The 18,642-nt window shown below is 42.9% G+C and overlaps 1 protein-coding gene and 1 long non-coding RNA gene across 5 annotated transcripts in view; one reads left to right on the forward strand and one right to left on the reverse strand.

Annotated features, from left to right (window-relative positions):
* The window catches only part of ZC3H12C (zinc finger CCCH-type containing 12C), an 87,006-nt gene that overhangs the window by 48,775 nt on the left and 19,589 nt on the right, over nucleotides 1-18,642 (forward strand). The window lies entirely within an intron of this gene.
* Nucleotides 1-18,642, reverse strand: part of LOC120229931 — a 48,501-nt gene that overhangs the window by 20,204 nt on the left and 9,655 nt on the right. The window contains exons 6-7 of one of the 2 annotated variants that reach the window (XR_005527878.1): nucleotides 9,533-9,720; nucleotides 5,471-6,305 (exon numbers count right to left, since the gene is read on the reverse strand). This is a non-coding gene — a long non-coding RNA (uncharacterized LOC120229931). Of the gene's footprint in view, nucleotides 1-5,470; nucleotides 6,306-9,532; nucleotides 9,721-18,642 lie in introns of those variants that run through there. The other variant, XR_005527877.1, reaches the window with a different exon arrangement.

The following is an 18,642-nucleotide window of genomic DNA, read 5'->3' on the forward strand; positions in this document are numbered from 1 at the left end:
GGAGGATTAGGAGGAACTTGACGGAGGAACAAGGGGGAGAAGAAGGGGGGAAATGGTGGGGGAAAGGGAGACAGGCAAACCATGAGAGACTCTTGAATGCTGACAGAAACTGAGGATTGATGGATGTGGGGGAAGGGGGAGATGGGCATGGAGGAGGACTCTTGTGGGGATGAGCACTGAGTGTTATGTGGAAACTAATTTGACAATAAACTATTTGTAAAAAAAAAAAAAAGTAATTATTGACAGCTATGTACTTATTGCCATTTTCCTCGTTGTTTGCTGGTGGCAGGGTTTTTTNTGTGGGGATGAGCACTGAGTGTTATGTGGAAACTAATTTGACAATAAACTATTTGTAAAAAAAAAAAAAAGTAATTATTGACAGCTATGTACTTAAAGCCATTTTCCTCGTTGTCAGAAGATGGAAAGATTTATTTTTTTTTTTTTTTTTTTTTTTTTTATTTTTCTTTTTTTTTTTTTGTTGTTGGTTTTTTTTTTTTTTTTTTTTTTTTTTGTTTTGTTTTTTTAAGTTCTCTGTTCCTTTTTCTCTCTTCCCTTGTGGTTTGATAGCTTTCTTTAGTGTTGTGCTTAGATTCCTTTCTTTTCATCATTTGCAGATCTCTTATACATTTTTGATTTGTGGTTATCATTGGGTTGATACATAACATCTTATGTGTGTAACAGACTATATAAGTTGATGATCACTTAAATTGGAACGTATTCTAAAAGCACTAAATTTTTATTCCCCCACCATGTCTTATACATAGATGTCATATTTTCCAACTTTTTTGTGTACCCCTTGACTAATTTATATGAATGTAATTGATTTTATTACTTTTATGTTCAATCTTCCATACTGTAAGTAATCTACTAAATGTACTTTATATTTGCTTTTATCTGTTAAGTTTCCTTCCATAATTTTCTTCTAGTTATGGCCTTTGCTTTTCACTTTTGAAGGATTCCCTCTAATGTTTCCTGTAAGGCTGGTTTAGTGGTGATGGTCTTTAATTTTTGTTTATCTGGGAAACTATTTCTTATCCTGTTCTGAATGATAATCTTGCTGGGTAGAGTATTCTCGGAAAAAAGTGTTTTTTTCTTTCTTTCAGCACTTTGAAATATATCCTGCCATTCCTGCAGAGTTTAACCCAAAACTTTACCTTGCCTGTAAAGTTTCTGCCAAAAACTCAGCAGATAGCCATATGGGATTTCCCTTGTATGTAGCTGTTTTCTTCCTCTTGCTGCTTTTTAAATTCCTCTTTATCACTACTTTTTGCCATTTTCTTTATTATGTGTCTTGATGAGGATCTTCCTGGGGGCTCTCCATGCTTCCTGACCTGGATGTCTGCTTCCTTCCCCAGATGAGGGAAGTTTTCAGCTGTTATTTCTTCTTATAAGCTTTCTGCTTCCTGCTCTCTCTCTCTCCTCCTTCTGGGGCCCCTATAATGTGAATGATATTACACTTGATGACTTCGCTGAATTCCGTTAACCTACTCTCACTTCTTTATTATTTTTTTTCTTTGTGCTATTCAGCTTGCCTGCCTTCCATTACCCTGTCTTTCAGATCACTGATCTGTTCTTCACTGTCCTCTAATATGCTATTTATTTTCTCTAGTGTGTTTTTTAGTTCCGTTATTGAATTCTTCAGTTCTGACAGGTTCCTTTTTCATATTTTCTATCTCTATTTCTTACCGATCTCTATTTCTCTAAGTTCTCACAGATCATCCACTCTTTTCTCAAGTTAGTGAGTACTTTTATGACCTCATTTTGAATTCTTTATTAGACATATTGCTAATCTCCATTTCATTTCACTCTTTTACTGTCTTGTTACTTGTTCTTTAGGACATATGTCTGTGTCCTCTCATCCTGTCTACTCCGTATTTGTTTCCTTGTGTTAGGTAGATTCGCTGTGTCTTCTCCTTGCAGCGGCCTCGTGCAGAAGAGCTTCTGTGGTGTGTTCCCTGTGTGGACCGCACACTCCTTGCCGTGTGGCTCATCTGGATTGCTCTCAACCCAGCAAGCGGCATTGACCTGCTTTGTCCAGTGTGGGCATACTGAGCAGGGTTTGGTCCCCATACTGTTGAGAGGCCTGAGGCCACTGCCATGGTTGGGGGGTGGGCAAGCCAGCCGTCAGCCTAGGTGTCTGCAGTTAGCTTCTCTGCCACAACCGCAGGCACAACCACGGGGCAGCTCTTGCTGGTGCGTGGAGCTGGCCATCAGACAGGGCGTGTGCCTTTGGTCTCCCTGCCACGTCTGCAGGTGCCCGCTCTGCGACCAGCTACGAGGCTGGCCTGCTGGAGCTGTAAGCACACCGGTGGGGGGTCCTCTCTCTCCCCCCCCTGGGGCCAGAGTCACTCACTCCTGGTGCCGCTGGGCCCTCTGGGGTTGCCTGCAGGGTGTGGTGGGACACAAGCCGCTCTGGAGGCCTGCCTGCCAGGGTGGGCGGATGAGATGGGGCGGGTCTGCAGGTGATGCCAGGGCAGGGTTTGGGGTGGCAGCAAGGTAGATGTGGAGTTGCTAGGGCAGTCCTGCCAGCATCTGGCTCTCTGGGCTGGGGCTCCGAAACGGCCCCCATCAGCACTCCTGCTCCTGGAGAAGGCCACGGTTCTCGCCCCTTCCATCACAATTCTCCAGTTAGTCAGTAAACCTCTTACACATATACTCCAGGCACTTTTCAAACAGCTACTCAAGTGTCTCGAGGGAGTGATTTACTATACTGGCTCTTTAGGGGCGGGGACTCGGTTTCCTGTTGCCCTCTGGCTCTGCTGGCATTAAGCCCACGGATTTTTGTGGTTCCCTGAGTTGAGCCCTGCTGATTTTTAAAGCTCCTGAAGTTCAGCCCCAGTGGTTTTCAAAGCCAGATGTTGGTGGGCTCTTCTTCCCAGCGCGGGTCCCCTGGGGCCATGGGCACCTGGCGTGGGGTCAGATCCCCTTGCTTCTCCCTGCTGATGGTTCCCTCCCACTTGTGGGTATTCCCACCAGAGGTTAGGTTCCCAACCAGGGCTCCACCTCCCCACCCGCTTCAATGTAGCCTCCTTCCTCCGATTAATTGTGAAAGGTCTGTTCTGCCAGTCTTCAGGCCATTTTCAGAATGAGTTATATGGGTGTAGCTGTTAGTGTATCCATGCGACAAGGTGTGCTCAGGGTCCTCCTCCCTGTTATCTTCCCGACCCAGATCCTTGATTTCTTCAGTAGGCTTCCATCACCTGGTCACCTGACGGCTTCATGATAGTGAACTGTATCTCCATATTATGCTTTAGTTTCTACCCATTATGTGAGTAGTAAACAACAAGAAAAAAACCGGAGCCTCATCGGTCCCTCCCTATGATGATGTATCAGATTGTCTTGTTGAGTGGAATGTTGAACAAATTATTGAAAATTCTCTCCATCCCTTCCCCGCATCATGGCAATCCTCTGTCTTGGTCAGGAAACCAGGATTTCTGGGTTTAGATCAAATCTCCTAACTAGTAGGTGGGCTTTACTGGTGCTTATTTGTACAGAGTATTAAGGTAAATATTTTCTTTGCTAATCTCAGGTGGACCACTTTTGGCCACTAGGGTCCGTGCTTGTATTGCCTCTCTGATAATGATGAGGAGCCACCAAAATCTTGACACAAGGGAAGAGTGGCCTATGAAATTGGCCTTTAAAAAAGTTCACTCTGTAGAAAAATTTAGAGGATTTCAGCACTAAGATTGCAGACAAGAAGACATAATTATATTTGAAAATAAATGCAAAGGTTAAATTATGGACAACTGGGGGAAAAAGATGACCTAAGAGTATTCATTGCTCTTGTATACTAATCTAATGGCAGAGAACAGAGAAATTAAGCATTTCTATTTCCACCCCCCAAAAAAGGCTTGTGATAGGAACCAGCTGGTGTTAGTACAAATGCCAAGGTTAACAGGGATGTAGACGAGCTCTCCAGGTCACACACTGGAGTCGTTTCCTTAAAGCATGAACAGAAATCAGATACAGATTTTAGAGCCAGAGTATGAGCAGGGAATGCGTGGAAGTTGTCGCAATTAAGTTTTCTTTGTATCAAGACCAGTGGGGTAAACCCAAATATTTATAAAATACAGAGTTTAGCAATCTGTATAAATGGGATTTAGCTTCTGATCTTTTAAAACCACAAAGGCTTTCATGTATCCGATCTGGTTTGTGAGGTTTTGTGAACTTGAGAACTCATTTCAGTGTAAATGGGAATACTGAAGGTCATCTCACCCAGGCTCTATAAAGTTTGCCTCCACTTCCTTGGTGGGTTTGTTGTCCTTCTGCCTGTTTGCCATTTAGGTACATCCTGACACGATCAGGTAAATCCTTCTTGACACCAAGCCTGGGTGTTTGGTTTACACTGCCAGAGGGACTGTGAAATGCCTGAGTTCATGCGTATGTGGGTTTGGTTCTCAACAAAAATCAAAATTCTGTGCAAGGACCCATGTGGCTTTGAGCCAGATGAGATAGTCTATAAGTGTACAGTGCAATCCACATTTTGAAAAAGCATATGAAATCTCTGTATAACTTCTGTGTTATGTTAAAACGATAATTTTTGATAAGTCGAGTTAAACAAAATCTTACTAAAATTATTCCAACTGTTTTCTACCTGTAAAATGTACTGTATTAGATCACTTAAAATTATGTATGTGGCTCACATTGTATTTCTACTAGATAGCCTCTCCGCGGAATGCTTTTTATGCCCCAGCATAATCGGGGCTTACCTTTAATTAAAGGACAGCTTAATTTCCCCCTCGATGAGTATCCTGGGTATTACTTACAGGCTAGCCGGCCATGTCCCATTTCTCTTACTGTTGTAAAAAGCATCCTGAGAGACTACAGAAAGAATCGAAGAATCATGACTAGGTTTTTTTTTCTGTTTTTAATTCTGTCAGTATGGAATGCGACGGAGACAAGTACTAGTTACATTCCACTGCCTCTTTTTATAATCCTAAATCCCCGGTTCTGGTTGTCCTTCTTCATGAGTTTTAATAGGCCAGGGCTCCGTAAACTTTCCTGTTAGCTCAGATGTGTTTAAACCGTAACCTAGGAGCAGCCTTAGTAATCCTGTTACCTATGAATGAAGTTAATTAAAGATTAGTAAGTAATGTTTGGGTAATATAAATGTTACCCAATTATAAGAAATAGGAAAAGGTGATCAGGGTCTGTGTTTTCTACTTTTGCTGAAATTGAAGACCTCTTTACATCTACTTAATAGATAGCTTCTCTTCAGCACTTGGATCAAGATTAGCTACATGTGCTTCCTATTCGTGATTTTGGCTTCAGGGGTGCCTGGGGGGCTTAGTCAGTTAAGCATCGGACTTCGCCTCAGGTCATGATCTCACGGTTCGTGGGTTGGAGCCCCCAAGTTGAGCTCTGTGCTGACAGCTCAGAGCCTGGAGCCTATTTCAGATTCCGTTTCTCCTTCTCTCTCTGCCTCTCCCCCATTTACCCTCTCTCTCTCTCTCTCTCTCTCTCTCTCTCTCTCTCTCTATCTCTCTCTCAGAAATAAATAAAACATTAAAAATTTTTTTTTAAAGTAATTTTGGCTTCACACACTGGACCTCATAAAGTCAACACAGTCTTGTGCCTTCCGTTTTTCCTTACACGTCTTCAGTCTCTAAACTCTGTTGCCCCTGCTGTTAAATCCGTAACCAAGTGGAGGCTAATCATAAACTGTCTTACATTTCAGGCATTTCATTGTGATTTGGGTGTTGAATATTTTCATTATCGCATCAGTGGTTTTTCAGACTTGTATTTTTTTGAAAAAACAGTATAACCCTGCAGATCTTGCTGGAAGCCATTTTCCAAACCGACAAAATCAGCGTTGTGTTTGAGTCGAGTGGACGGGCGAAGCTCTGTTGCCCACATACAGATCCTCTTCCCTGCTGCCTCGAAGGCTCTCGGAGCCACGTGTGGGGGGTTTGGAACACAGCTTACTGCACAATGAGGGAGCGTGGATTTAGTTTCCGGTGCGTTCAGTGCTTAGCATCCTTAAGACTAGGGTTAGCTTCCAAGTGATCTTGGTGTATCGGAAAAAAAATCAGAGCTAATAAATTTGAGCAACTATACAAGTGCCAAAATTGGCATCAGTCAGTCGTATGAGTCTTCAGTATAAAAGAAAATTTTGGATTGCCATGAGACAGCACCTGGAATTAATTGTACATTCGCATACAATATAAAATTGAATTAGACGACAGTGATGGAAGGTAGAACTTTCTCTTCTTTCTGTATTTCAAGGTTCTATCCAGCTGCACTCCTTTCTCTCTGCTTAAGGAACATAGGATAGACGTGAGACTTTGTTTTCCACAATCCTAAAACTTGAGGGGGAAAAAAATCAAGTAGTCAAATATTTGAAGCCTCTGAACATATTAATAATTTGGTGTTCAGTATTTTTATTAATGTTTTATATTACAATTATTCTGTCAGTAACATCCCGTGCACCCTGACTTCATGCAACATAACGAAGCTAAGTCTCAACTCAAAAGACTTAGTACAAAAGATTCAAATACGGTTTTCTAGCTTCAAGGGATACCTTGGGCTCTTACATTTTTCACTGTAGGCACTTGACTGACAAGCCCTGCTCACTTGTGCCCTTACAGGCAGCTTGATATGATGACCCGTGAAAGCCATAGGAGTTTTATAATCCCCCTTGGACCTTCCAGCGGAGGGGAGAGCCTACTTCTCGGTCATGTATTTGGCTTAAATAAAAAATGATACACAGAAGGTTACAAAAAAAAGGCAGTTGTCTTTTTTTCAGTCCTCTGATTACCTTGATGACTTTTTGGTTTCTTTTGAAAACTCAGTGTAGTGATCTCTGTACATAAGATACATTTTTCTCAAAATCATAATTTACTGCTAAGGGTAAGATTATTTTATCGGTTTCATTTTCACTCCAGAGCAAGATTTTTCCTTTTTTTTTTTTTTTTTTTTTTTTAACAAATTCTTACTACAGGGACATGAGGGTGTGAAGGCACCCGTATGCCGGGGAGGTGAGGGGCTCTCTCTGTGTCCAGCGCCCTCCTGGGTGCTTCCCAGATGGTGCCATGTTCATTGCTCACCCACAGGTTACACGGGTTCATCTGTGTTTTAAACATTAGAAAATTGAGGTCCAGAGTAAGTAACTCACTGCAGTCACACAGAAAAGTGGTACAGAAGATACCTAACCTTGTATCTAATCCCCAGATCATGTCATTCTCACCATGTTGGCCAACTGTCTAGAAGCCATCTCTATTTAGTAGTCCCAGTATTCTCTCTAGTATTGTAGCTGCCATTATAGTGAGCTGTGCTACTTTATTACTAGTATGACCTTCTAGGTGTTATTTTTATAATTAGATTTTTTTTTAAAATTTAATGTTTATTTTTGAGAGAGAGAGAGAGACAGAGCAAGAGAAAGAGAAGAGGAGTCAGGGGAGGGGCAGAGAGAGAGGGAGACACAGAATCTGACACAGGATCCAGGCTCAGAGCTGTCAGCACAGAGCCTGACGCGGGGCTTGAACCCACGAACCGCGAGATCATGACCTGAGCCAAAGCTGGATGCTTACCCAACTAAGCCACCCAGGCGCCCCTATTCTTTTTTCAAACATTTATTCATTTTTGAGAGACAGAGACTGAGTGTGAGTGGAGGAGGGGCAGAGAGAGAGAGGGAGTCACAGAGTCCGAAGACAAGGCTCCAGGCTCTGAGCTGTCAGCACAGAGCCTGACACGGGTCTAACCACAAACTGTGAGATCATGACGTGAGCTGAAGTCAGATGCTTAACCCAGGTGTCCCTGTAATTAGATTTTACATCATTTATGGAAAGACTTCTTTAAGAAGAGTTTTCCTTTGATCATATAAGTAGTACACTTGCTACATAAATCCCAAAACAAGAAAATGAAATCACCAATTTTTTAACTGTAATATGGTTGCCTTATGCTGCCTTAGTTTCGGGTGTACAACTTAGTGATTCACCAGTTCTGTACGTTAGACAAGGCTCTCCCCACAGTAAGTGCAGGTACATCTGTCCGCATACAAAGTTCTTAAAATATGATCAAATCTGTTGCCTGTAGAGGCAGAGAGACTTTTTATCTCTAGGACTTACTTATTTTGTAGCTGGAAGTTTGTACCTCTCAATCCCTTTCACCTATTTTGCCTTTTCCCTTACATCCCTCCCCTTTGGTGACGACCAATTTGTTCTTTGTCTTTGTGAGTCTGATTCTTACCATTTGTATGTTTGTTTTGATATTTTGTTTTCCTGTTTAGATTCTTCATATAAATGCAACCATGTGATATTTGTCTTTCTCAATCTGATTTACTTCACTTATCATGGTACCATCTAGGCCCATCCGTGTTTTCATGAATGGCAAGATTTTAATACGTTTTAAGGCTTAGTAACATTGTCATTACATTATTCTACACCACGTCTTCTTTATCCAGTCTTCTACTGATGGACATTTAGGTTGCTTCCCTATTGTAAATACTGCTGCAGTAAACATAGGGGTTCATATATCTTTTCACATTAGTGTTTTCTTTTTCTTTGAGTAAAAACCCAGAAGTGGAATTACTGGACTGTATATGATTTTTTTGTAATTTTTTGAGGACCGTCTATATTGTTTTCCATAATGGCCAGATTATGGCAATTTATAATCCCACCAACAGTGCCCGAGGGTCCTCTTTTCTCTACTTCCTCACTCACACTTGTTCTTTCTTGCATTTTTGATACGAGCCTTTCTGACTGGCTTGAGGTAACACCTGATTGTGGTTTTGATTTCTCAGAAGATGAGTGATGTTCAGCATCTTTTCCTGTATCTCCTGGCCATCTTTATGTCTTATCTGGAAAAATGTCTGTTTAGATATTGCCAATTTTTTAATTGGATTATTTACAGAGTTTTTGTTTTAGAGTTGTTATGAGTGCTTTATATATTTTAGATAGTAACTCTTTATCAAATATATCCTTCTACACATATCTTCTCCCGTTTGGTAGGTTGCCTTTTTATTGTGTTGATGGTTTCCTTCACTTTGCAAAAGCTTTTTTTTTTTCTTTTTAACTTTTTAATGTTTATTTTTGAGAGAGACCAGGCACTACTGGGGGAGAGAGAGAGGGAGACACAGAATTTGAAGCAGGTTCCAGGCTTTGAGCTGTCAGCACAGAGCCCGATGCAGGACTTGAACCCAGGGACCATGAGATCATGACCTGAGCAGAAGTTGGACACTTAACTGACTGAGCCACCCAGGCTCCCCTGCAAAACCTTTTTAGTTTGATGTAGTCCTAGCTGTTTATTTTGGTTTTCTTTCCCTTACCTTGGAGACAGATCCAGAAAAATATTGCTGAGGCTGATATCCAAGAGATAATTGCCTGTGTTTTCTTCCAGTAGTTTTATGGTTTGGGGACTTATATTTAGGTCTTTAATCCATTTTGAGTTTATTTTTGCATATAGTGTTAGAAAGTGGTCCAGTTTCCCCAGGACCATTCACTGAAGAGACTGTCTTTTCCTCCTTGTATATTCTTGTCCCCTTTGTCTTACATTAATTGACCATAGAAATGTGGGTTTGTTTCTGGGCTCTCACCTTGGTCACGTTGATCTATGTGTCTTTTTTCGTGGCAGTAGCATACTGTCCTGATTACTCCATCTCCATAGTGTATCTTCAGGCCGGACATTAGGACACTTGCAGCTTTGCTGGTCTTTCTCGACGTTGCTTCGGTTATTCAGGGTCGTCTGTAGTTCCATACACATTTTAGGATTATTTTTCTAATTCTGTAAAAAAAAAATACTGTTGGTATTTTGATAGGGATTGTACTGAATCTGAAGATTGCTTTGGGTAATATAGACATGTTAACAATATGTATTCAATTCCTTTATCAGTGTGTCACAGTTTTCAAAGTACAGGTCTTTCACCTCTTTGTTTAAATTTCTTCCTAGGGATGGGGGTACCTGGGTGGCTTAGTTGATTAAGTTTCCAACTCCTGATTTCAGCTCAGCTTATGATGTCAGTTTGTGGGTCTGAGCCCCGTATCGGGCTCTGTGCTGACAGCATGGAGCCGGCTTGGGATTCTCTCTTTCCCTCTCAAACATGAACAAACATGTAAAAGGAAATTTCTTCCTAGATATTCATTTTGATGCAGTTGTAAATGGGATTGTTTTCTTAATGTCTCTTTCTGCTAGCTCATTATTAATGTATAGAAATGCAACAATTTTATATCATGCTACTTTACTGAACTCATCTATTAGTCTAATGGGTTTGTGGTGAAGTCTTTAGGATTTTCTGTATATAATATCTTGTCATCTATAGTGACTGTTACTTCCTCCTTACCAATTTGGATGTTTTTGTTTTGTTTTGTTTTTACAAATAGTTGATGGTCAAGTTGGTTTCCATATAACACCCAGTGCTCATCCCCACAAGTGCCCTCCTCCATGCACATCACCCCTCCTCCCCTCAACACCCATCAGTCCTCAGTTTGTTCTCAGCATTCAAGAGTCTCTCATGGTTTGCCTCTCTCCCTCTCCCCCACTATTTCCCCCCTTCTTCTCCTCCATGGTCCTCCATTAAGGTCCTCCTAATCCTCCTGTACATGCAAACATATGATATTTGTCCTTTTCTGCCTGACTTATTTCGCTCAGCATAACACCCTCAAGGTCCATCCACGTTGCTACACGTGGCCAGATTTCGTTCTTTCTCATTGCCATGGAGTATTCCATCGTATAGATAAACCACATCTTCTTGATCCATTCGTCTGTGGATGGACACTTAGGCTTTTTTCATGTTTTAGCTATTGTTGAGAGTGCTGCTATGAACATTGGGGTCCATGTGCTCCTATGCCTCAGCACCCATGTATCCATTGGGTAAATTCCTAGCAGTGCTATTGCTGGGTCCTAGCGGAGTTCTAGTGTTTATTTTTTGAGGAACCTCCACACTGTTTTCCAGAGGGGCCACACCTGTTACATTCCCACCAACAGTGGAGGAGGGTGCCCGTTTCTCCACATCCTCGCCAGCATCTAGAGTTCTCTGATTTGCTCATTTTAGCCACTCTGACCGGTGTGAGGTGGTATCTCAGTGTGGTTTTGATTTGTATTTCCCTGATGAGGAGGGATACTGAGCATCATTTCATGTGTCTGTTGGCCATCTGGATGTCCTCTTTGGATAAGTGTCTGTTCATGTCTTCTGCCCATTTCTTCACTGGATTGTTTTTCAAGTGTGGAGTTTGGTGAGTTCCTTATAGATTTTGGATACTAACCCTTTATCTGATACGTCATTTGCAACTATCTTTTCCCATTCTGTTGGTTGCCTATTAGTTTTATGGATTGTTTCCTTTGCTGTGCATCGGATTTTTTTTTGTGTTTTTGTTTCTTTGTCTAATTGCTTTGGCGGGGACTCTGGGTACTATGTTCAATAAAAGTAGTGAGGCAGTGGACATTCTTGCCTTATTCCTGATCTTAGAGGGAAAGCTATTCTTTTTCTTTCTTTTTTTTTAATCTTTACCTTGAGTATGATGTTAGCTGTGGATTTGTCATAAATGGTCTTTATTAGTTTGAAGTATGTTCCCTCTGTTTTATCATGAACAGAAGTTTATTTTGTCAAATGCTTTTTCTATATCCTTCATTTGCTAATGTGGCAAATCATGTTGAAGGTTTTTATCCTTCATTTTGCTAATGTGGCAAATCATGTTGATTAATTGGTGGATGTTGGCATAGCCTTGCATCCCTGGAATAAAGTCAGGTGAGTGATTCTTTTAATGTATTAATGAATTCAGCTTGCTGATATTTGAGGGTTTTTGCATCTCTGTTCATCAAGGATATCCTGTAATGTTTTGTCTTTATCTCACTTCGACACCAGGGTAATGCTAGCCTTTGCAGAATAAATTATGCTAGCTTGTTTAAAACAATATTGTTGTTTCAGTAACTGGGAATTACAAGAGATGGGGTCCCAGTTGTCCAGGTGGGATTGAGAAGTCCACTGTCTGGTGACTCTGTGTTTCCCATGACCATTTGGATCTGCTTTCTCCTGTGTGACCTTCATTCTCAGACTCTTTCTGCAACAGTCCAACACTCTACCTTTTCCTTTCCTCATCCTTAAAAGAAGAAATAGGTGATGGTCTTTTCCTCAAAGCTCCAGAAAAAATAGTGAAGAAGAGTCTCACTGGCCTAACTTGTGTCCTGGGTCTGTCCCTAGACCCATTACTATGACAAGGAACAGTGGTCCTCAACTTGTGTAGCTTCTGGCTTGGCTTGGGCCTTTGCCCAGGGTAGGGAGAGGGAGAGAGTGATACAAGAATTGGGTCAGGTGAGAGGACCAAGAAGCCCATCCTTAAATGAAAGGACCAGTAGCCAACCAGGAAAAACAAGCCAACATCTGGATGTATATGATTTACTGGGTGTTAAAAATAACAAAACTATCTTACTGACAATTTTAGTTGAGGTTTAATGTGAACGACAAACACATTTTCTCATTCTCTTGTCTCAGTAATACTATGATATTTAACAATGAATGAGACCATATACAAATGTAAAAACAATGGGGGGTGGTGAAAGCCAATGTGCTTGTCTTGTTCCTTATCTTAGAGGAAAAGCTTTTAGCTTTCACCATTGAGCATGATGTTAGTTGTGGATTTGTCATATATGGCCTTTACTACATTGAGGTATGTTCCCACTATACCCATTTTGTTGAGTTTTTATCACATACGGGAATATTGAATTTTGTCAAATGCTTTTTCTGCACCTATTGCGATGATCCTATGGTCTGTCTTCCTCATTTTGTTAATATGGTGTATGGCATTGATGGAGTTGTGGATATTGAACCATCCTTGCATCCATAGAATAATTCCCACTTGATCATGATGGATGATGCTTTTAACTTATATTTGTTTTGATGATGATTTCTGCATGTATATTCATTAGGGATATCAGTCTATAATTGTCTTTTTTTTTTTTCAGTGTCTTTGAAGCATTCTTTCTTACCAATTTTTTGTAAGAGGGATTTACTGTCCTTTAAGTGTTTCACAGCATTCTCCTGTGAAGCCATCTGTTCCTGGACTTTTGTTTTTTTTAATTTAATTTTGTTTTTTTTAATCACTGATTAAGTTTCATTACAGTAATTAGCGTGTTCAGATTTTCTGTGTCTTCCTGATTCAGTCTTAGAAGAGTCTATGTTTCTAGGAATTTATCCATTTCTTCTAGGTTATGCATTTTGTGGTCATGTAATTTTCCACAGTAGATTCTCATAATCCTTGTGTTCTGGTGATATCAGTTGTAAATTCTCTTTTCTGATTTTATTCATGAGTCCTCTCTCATTTCTTGATTAGCCTAGCTAATGTTTTATCAATTTTATCTTTTTCAAAGAACCAGCTCTTAGCCTTATTGATCTATTCTGTTTTAGTTTCTATTTCTGGTATGTACTCATTCGTTCCTTCTTCTAGCTTTGGGTTTTATTTATTTTGGAGAGAGAGAGAGAGTGTGTGAATGAGGGAGAAGCAGAGAGAGAGGGAGACAAGAATTCAAAGCAGGCTCATGCTCAACCTGGGGCTCAAACCCATGAGCTGTGAGAGATCATAACCTAAGCTGAAGTTAGAGGCTTAACTGAGCCACCAAGTCACCTCTGGCTTGTTCTTTTTCTGATTTCTTTAGGTGTATGTTTAGATTTTTTATTTAAGATCTTTCTATTTTTGAGGTAGGCCTCTGTCATTATAAACTTCACCCTTAAAACTACTTTTACTATATCTCAAATATTTAGAACCGTAGTGTTTCTATTTTCATTTGCCTCCAGGCATTTTTTTTTAATTTCCTATTTTTTGAGATTTTAAGTAATCTTTACACCCAGCATGGGACTCAGACTCACAATGCTGAGCTCAGGAGTCACATGCTGGACCAGCTGAGCCCGCCAGCTTCTGGTTGTTTTTCTAGTACCTCACTGCTGCTTTCTTGCTCTTGCCTTGTGATTGATGACTTTCTTGAATGTTATGCTTGGCTTTCTCTTTTTGTGTGTATTATAGGTTTTTGATTTGTGATTATCATGAGATTCATAAATAACATCCTAAGTATATAGCAGTTTGTATGAAGCTGATGGTCACTTGAGTCTTTTAGAATGTGTTAGAACTTCATTTTTACTCCTTCTCCATGTTATATGTTTATGTCCTATTTTACATCTTTGAGGGCCTTGTCTAATTTTTGTAGATGTAATTAATTCTACTTTTATCTTTTAACGTTAGTACTAGCTTCATAAGTGATTGGTCTCCTGCCAGTAAGTTTGCTGTAACCAGTGAAGTTTTTTCTTAATTTTCTTCTAGTTTGGGCCTTTTCATTTTACTTAAGGAAGTCCCTTTAATATTTCTTTTAAGGTTGGTTTAGGGCTCAGACAGTTAAGGGTCCGACTTCAGCTCAGGTCATGATCTCACAGTTTGTGGGTTTGAGCCCCGTGTTGGGCTCTGTGCTGACAGCTCAGAGCCTGAAGCCTGCTTAAAATTCTCTGTCTCCCTCTCTCTCTGACCCTCCCCTGCTCACGCTGTCTCTCTCTCAAAAATTTAAAAAAAAATTTTTTTTAAAGATTGGTTTAGTGGTGATCAACTCCTCTAACTTTGTGCAGGGAAACTCTTTTTCCTTCAGTTCTGATCTTCTTGGGTTCATCTTGATTAGGGCTCCCTTTGCTTCCTGAAACCTAGATGTCTGTTTCCTTTCCCAGGTTAAGGAGGTTTTCAGCTATCCTTTCTTTTAAGTTTTCTACCCTTTTCTCATCTTCTGGGACCCTTATAATGCAAACATTAGTACACTTGGTGTCCGAGAGATCCCTTAATCTCTCCTCATTTTTTTTTTTTAAATGTTTTATTTATTTCTAGGAGAAAGAGAGAGAGAGAGACAGCGTGAGCAGGGGAGGGTCAGAGAGAGAGGGAGTCACAGACTGAAACAGGCTCCAGGCTCCGAGCTGGCAGTCAGCACAGAGCCCGACGCGGGGCTCGATCCCACGAACCGCGAGATCATGACCTAAGCGAAAGTCGGACGCTTAACCGACTAAGCCACCCAGGCGCCCCAATCTCTCCTCATTTTTTAAAAATTTTTACTCTTCAGGTTGAGTGCTTTCCATTTCCCTGTCTTCCAGCTCACTCATCTGTTCTTTTGCATTCTCTAACCTGCTGTTGATTCCCTCTAGTATGTTTTTCATTAAGTCATTGTATTCGTCAGCTTTGACTGGTTCTTTTTTTATATTTTCTCTTTGCTGAAGTGCTCACTGAGTTCATGTATTTTTAAGAGTCTCTCATCCAGTGAGCATCTTTGTGACCATTACTTTGAACTCTTTATCAGGTAGATAGGTCATCTCCATTTTGTTTCACTTCTTATCTGGGGTTTTGTCTTTCTCTTTTGGATCATACTCCTCTGCCTCTTCACGTTGTCTGACTGTGTTTGTTACTGTGCATCAGGTCTGCTACATCTCCTGGCCTTACGTACAAGGTGTTTGGCACCCAGTAGCACCATGTACCCTCCTGTTGTGGCTGCACCACTCCTATGGGTGCTCCGGTGGGCAGAACTGGCCCTCAGCCCAGCTGTCTGCAAAGACTACCCCTGCCACCACTGTGGGCACACGATCGGCAGGGCTTGTCCGCGGTGCCTCTGGGAGGTGTGGCTGCAGCGGCAGTGCCCTGGGTGGTGGGGCTAACTGCCCCGTCCCCAGGGCAACAGTTGCTATGGAGAGGAGCCAGTAGTCGTACCGGGGCTATGCACTGGGTGGGGGCGGGGGGTCCTCAGGAGAATGTCTGGGCAGGAAGAGTAGGGCTGGCAAGGTCGGTGGAGTGTCCGTTGGTTCCTCGGGAGTACGGGGCCAGCTAGGCTGCAGGAGGGCGAGAAGACCAGCACCCAGAGCACCTTCAGATCCCTGCCCCTTACGTACACCTCCAAAATTAGTAAACCTTCACAGGGTACAAACTGCTGCTTCTCTGCTAGGTCCTGAGCTAAGAAATAGAGCCTGCTGAGATTTTACGAGCGGAGACACGATTTACTATGCCCGCCCCCCGCCCCCCTGCACTGCTGCCACCACCCGCCCAGGGTGAGGCCCCCACCAGTTTGCAAAGCCAGACATTAGAGGGACTGACTTCTCAGTGCAGGGTCCCAGGGCCAGGATGCCCTACTTGGTCGCTTCCCGCCTCAGGGAATACTGCTCCTGCGGTCTCGCCACCGGCCCCGGCTGCCTCTTACCCTCCTGCCCTTCTCCATGTGGCCCCCTGCTCTGCTGGTCTCTGGGCGTCAAGCCCCGGACCCTCGTCCTGTGCCTTCCTCTGCCTCCTCTCTGCAGCGTTCTTTACAGGTGTTGTAAGTAACATACGTTAATGCAAAACAAACATTCAAACTACAGCAAAATCAAAGTTGAAGAATAATTAAAGAGAGACTCCTTTGGTTTCCTGTTTCTTTTTCAGTGCCATCAGAAGAATTGAAAAGCAATCCCTTTTACTTATGTTTAATGTTTTATTTATATCTGAGAGAGACAGCGTGAGCACCAGCGGGTCAGAGAGAAAGGGAGACACAGAATCTGAAGCAGGCTCCAGGCTCTGAGCTGTCAGCACAGAGCCTGACGCGGGGCTCGAACCCACGAACTGTGAGATCATGACCTGAGTCAAAGTCAGACGCTTAACCGACTGAGCCACCCAGGTGCCCCAAGTCCCTTTTAATAAATATCTCCATTCCATTTTTATTTTTCAGTTAATCCTCCTGACTACCACTGATGACAAGTTAGAATTCTAAGCTTTTGAGAGAGAGCTTGAGCAGGGGAGGGGCAGAGGGGGAGAAAGAATCCCAAGCAGGCTCCGCAGTGACAGCCCAGAGCCAGTGCAGGGCTGGAGCTCACAAACTGTGAGATCAGGACCTGCGCTGAAATCGTGGTCAGACACTTAACCGACTGAGCAACCCAGGCACCCCTACAAGTTAGAATTCTAAAGTAACCCTTCCTATCCTTTGGTCAGCCCAGTTAATGATATGTGCATATATAACTTAAGAAAGTGTAGTCCAGGAAGTTCTATTTCCTGCATATTGCTGATGGAATAGTTGGCCCATTGTCCCCTTCTTCTTGCCCCTGTTTTGAGGAAACTCCATTAAAATATGTAGCTCCCTGGGTGTTTCTCTGTATGACAAAATATGCCTCTTTAGCCCTTTAATTATCATAGGTGACTAATCTCATGACACATATACTGTAATTCTCTATTGGTAAGTATATGTGGTGGTATATAGCATTGTTATTGAGTGTTTATGGAATTGTCCTGTTGAAGACAAAACTGTAGAATTTGTGTACTTTTCAAGTTTGTTACAGAAGAATATATAAATAAATTAGAGATAGTTCTGTTAGAGATGGAGACAGTGAGTTTACAACTGGAAAGTCAGGATCTTGCAAGTCTGGTGAATAACTGGCCAAGATGAGCCGTGTCTGGTTCAGGTCCCCAGGGGTCTAGGGTCCAGTTCACAGGGGGTTGCTCGTGTCTGAGAGTGAGCCCGGCCTCAGTCACCCCGGCCCCAACTTCGTATCCCGCACTGCAGCCAGGTCTACAAATTAACTTCATTGCTGTGTCTGCTCTGAACTCTATGATGACTTACACACATCTGTCTGGACATTGCAGTGCCTCAGAAATCTGCAGCTCGTGGTTTATTAGATGGCGGTTTGGTCATTGTCCCCGATGTTACCAAGTCTCTCTTCTTCAAACCCTGGCCCATAGCCTGGCACACCCTCGGCACACATTCTCTACCTCGGGTGCCTGGTCTCTCAGGCGCTTCAAAAATACCTGGAGCACAGAACCAAGTAGCCCTTAATCTATATGGCAGGTCTTTTCCCAACAGATTAGCAGCATTGGGGGACGAGGGAGGGACATGTGCTGCTCGGGAACCGCACAGAGGAACGAACAGGTGGAAGGGGGGCGGGTATACCCGCAATTGTGTGGGCTTCTGGGCCCGGGTGAAACAAAAAGTGCTTACAAATGGCAGACACAAGCCAGGTCAGGAGGAGGTGGAGGTTGGATGAAGACAAGTTTCTGAGGTTTGGTAACACTGCCGTCTTCATCTTCTCTGCCTGCACCTTTCTCCATCTTGTCCCAAAGCCAGCAGGAGAGGAACTGTATGTCCTTACCACCCACGTACCTGTCTCTAACTAGCGCCTTTATTTCAGCAACACGGGGACCAAAGACGTGAAGGGGGTGAAGGGTGTCTTCTCATCTGGCCCTGCGTGCATGCCCATTGGTCTAGAAACTGCTTCAGTGAATCACAGATGAAAATCGGCAAGGACTCTTCCAGGGGCAGCCAGAGGCTTCTCCCAGGTCACCTTTTCAGACGGATTTCAGAAACTGCCCCCAGCAGTGCCTCACGGCAGGCCTGTGGGGCCCGAGGAAAGGCGTGCATCGTCACCGATGCCTGAGGCCAGGGCGCTCGGTTGGGGGGCGCTCCTCTTTTGCCCGTCATGCCTTGTGTCAAGCAGAGCCATGCAGGGTCACCACCCCAGGCAAGCAGCCAGTGTCCGCCTTCCTGCGGAGGCCTGGAGGACTGAAAATGCGCCGGAGGGGGCTTCGGTACCTCTTTGCACATCTCTGCAGAGCACAGGGAAATGGCCGTGAAGGTGGAGAGTATCAGCTAGGAAAAGGGCACCCGGAGCCCTCCCTCCCCTCTCTGACCCACCCCACAGTCCTGGGTAGCTACTCAGAGGCGCCTGGGGCCTTGCAGCTC

The sequence above is a fragment of the Hyaena hyaena genome, unplaced genomic scaffold (assembly GCF_003009895.1).
Source record: "Hyaena hyaena isolate Hyena2069 unplaced genomic scaffold, ASM300989v1 scaffold_36, whole genome shotgun sequence".
Taxonomy (NCBI): domain Eukaryota; kingdom Metazoa; phylum Chordata; class Mammalia; order Carnivora; family Hyaenidae; genus Hyaena; species Hyaena hyaena.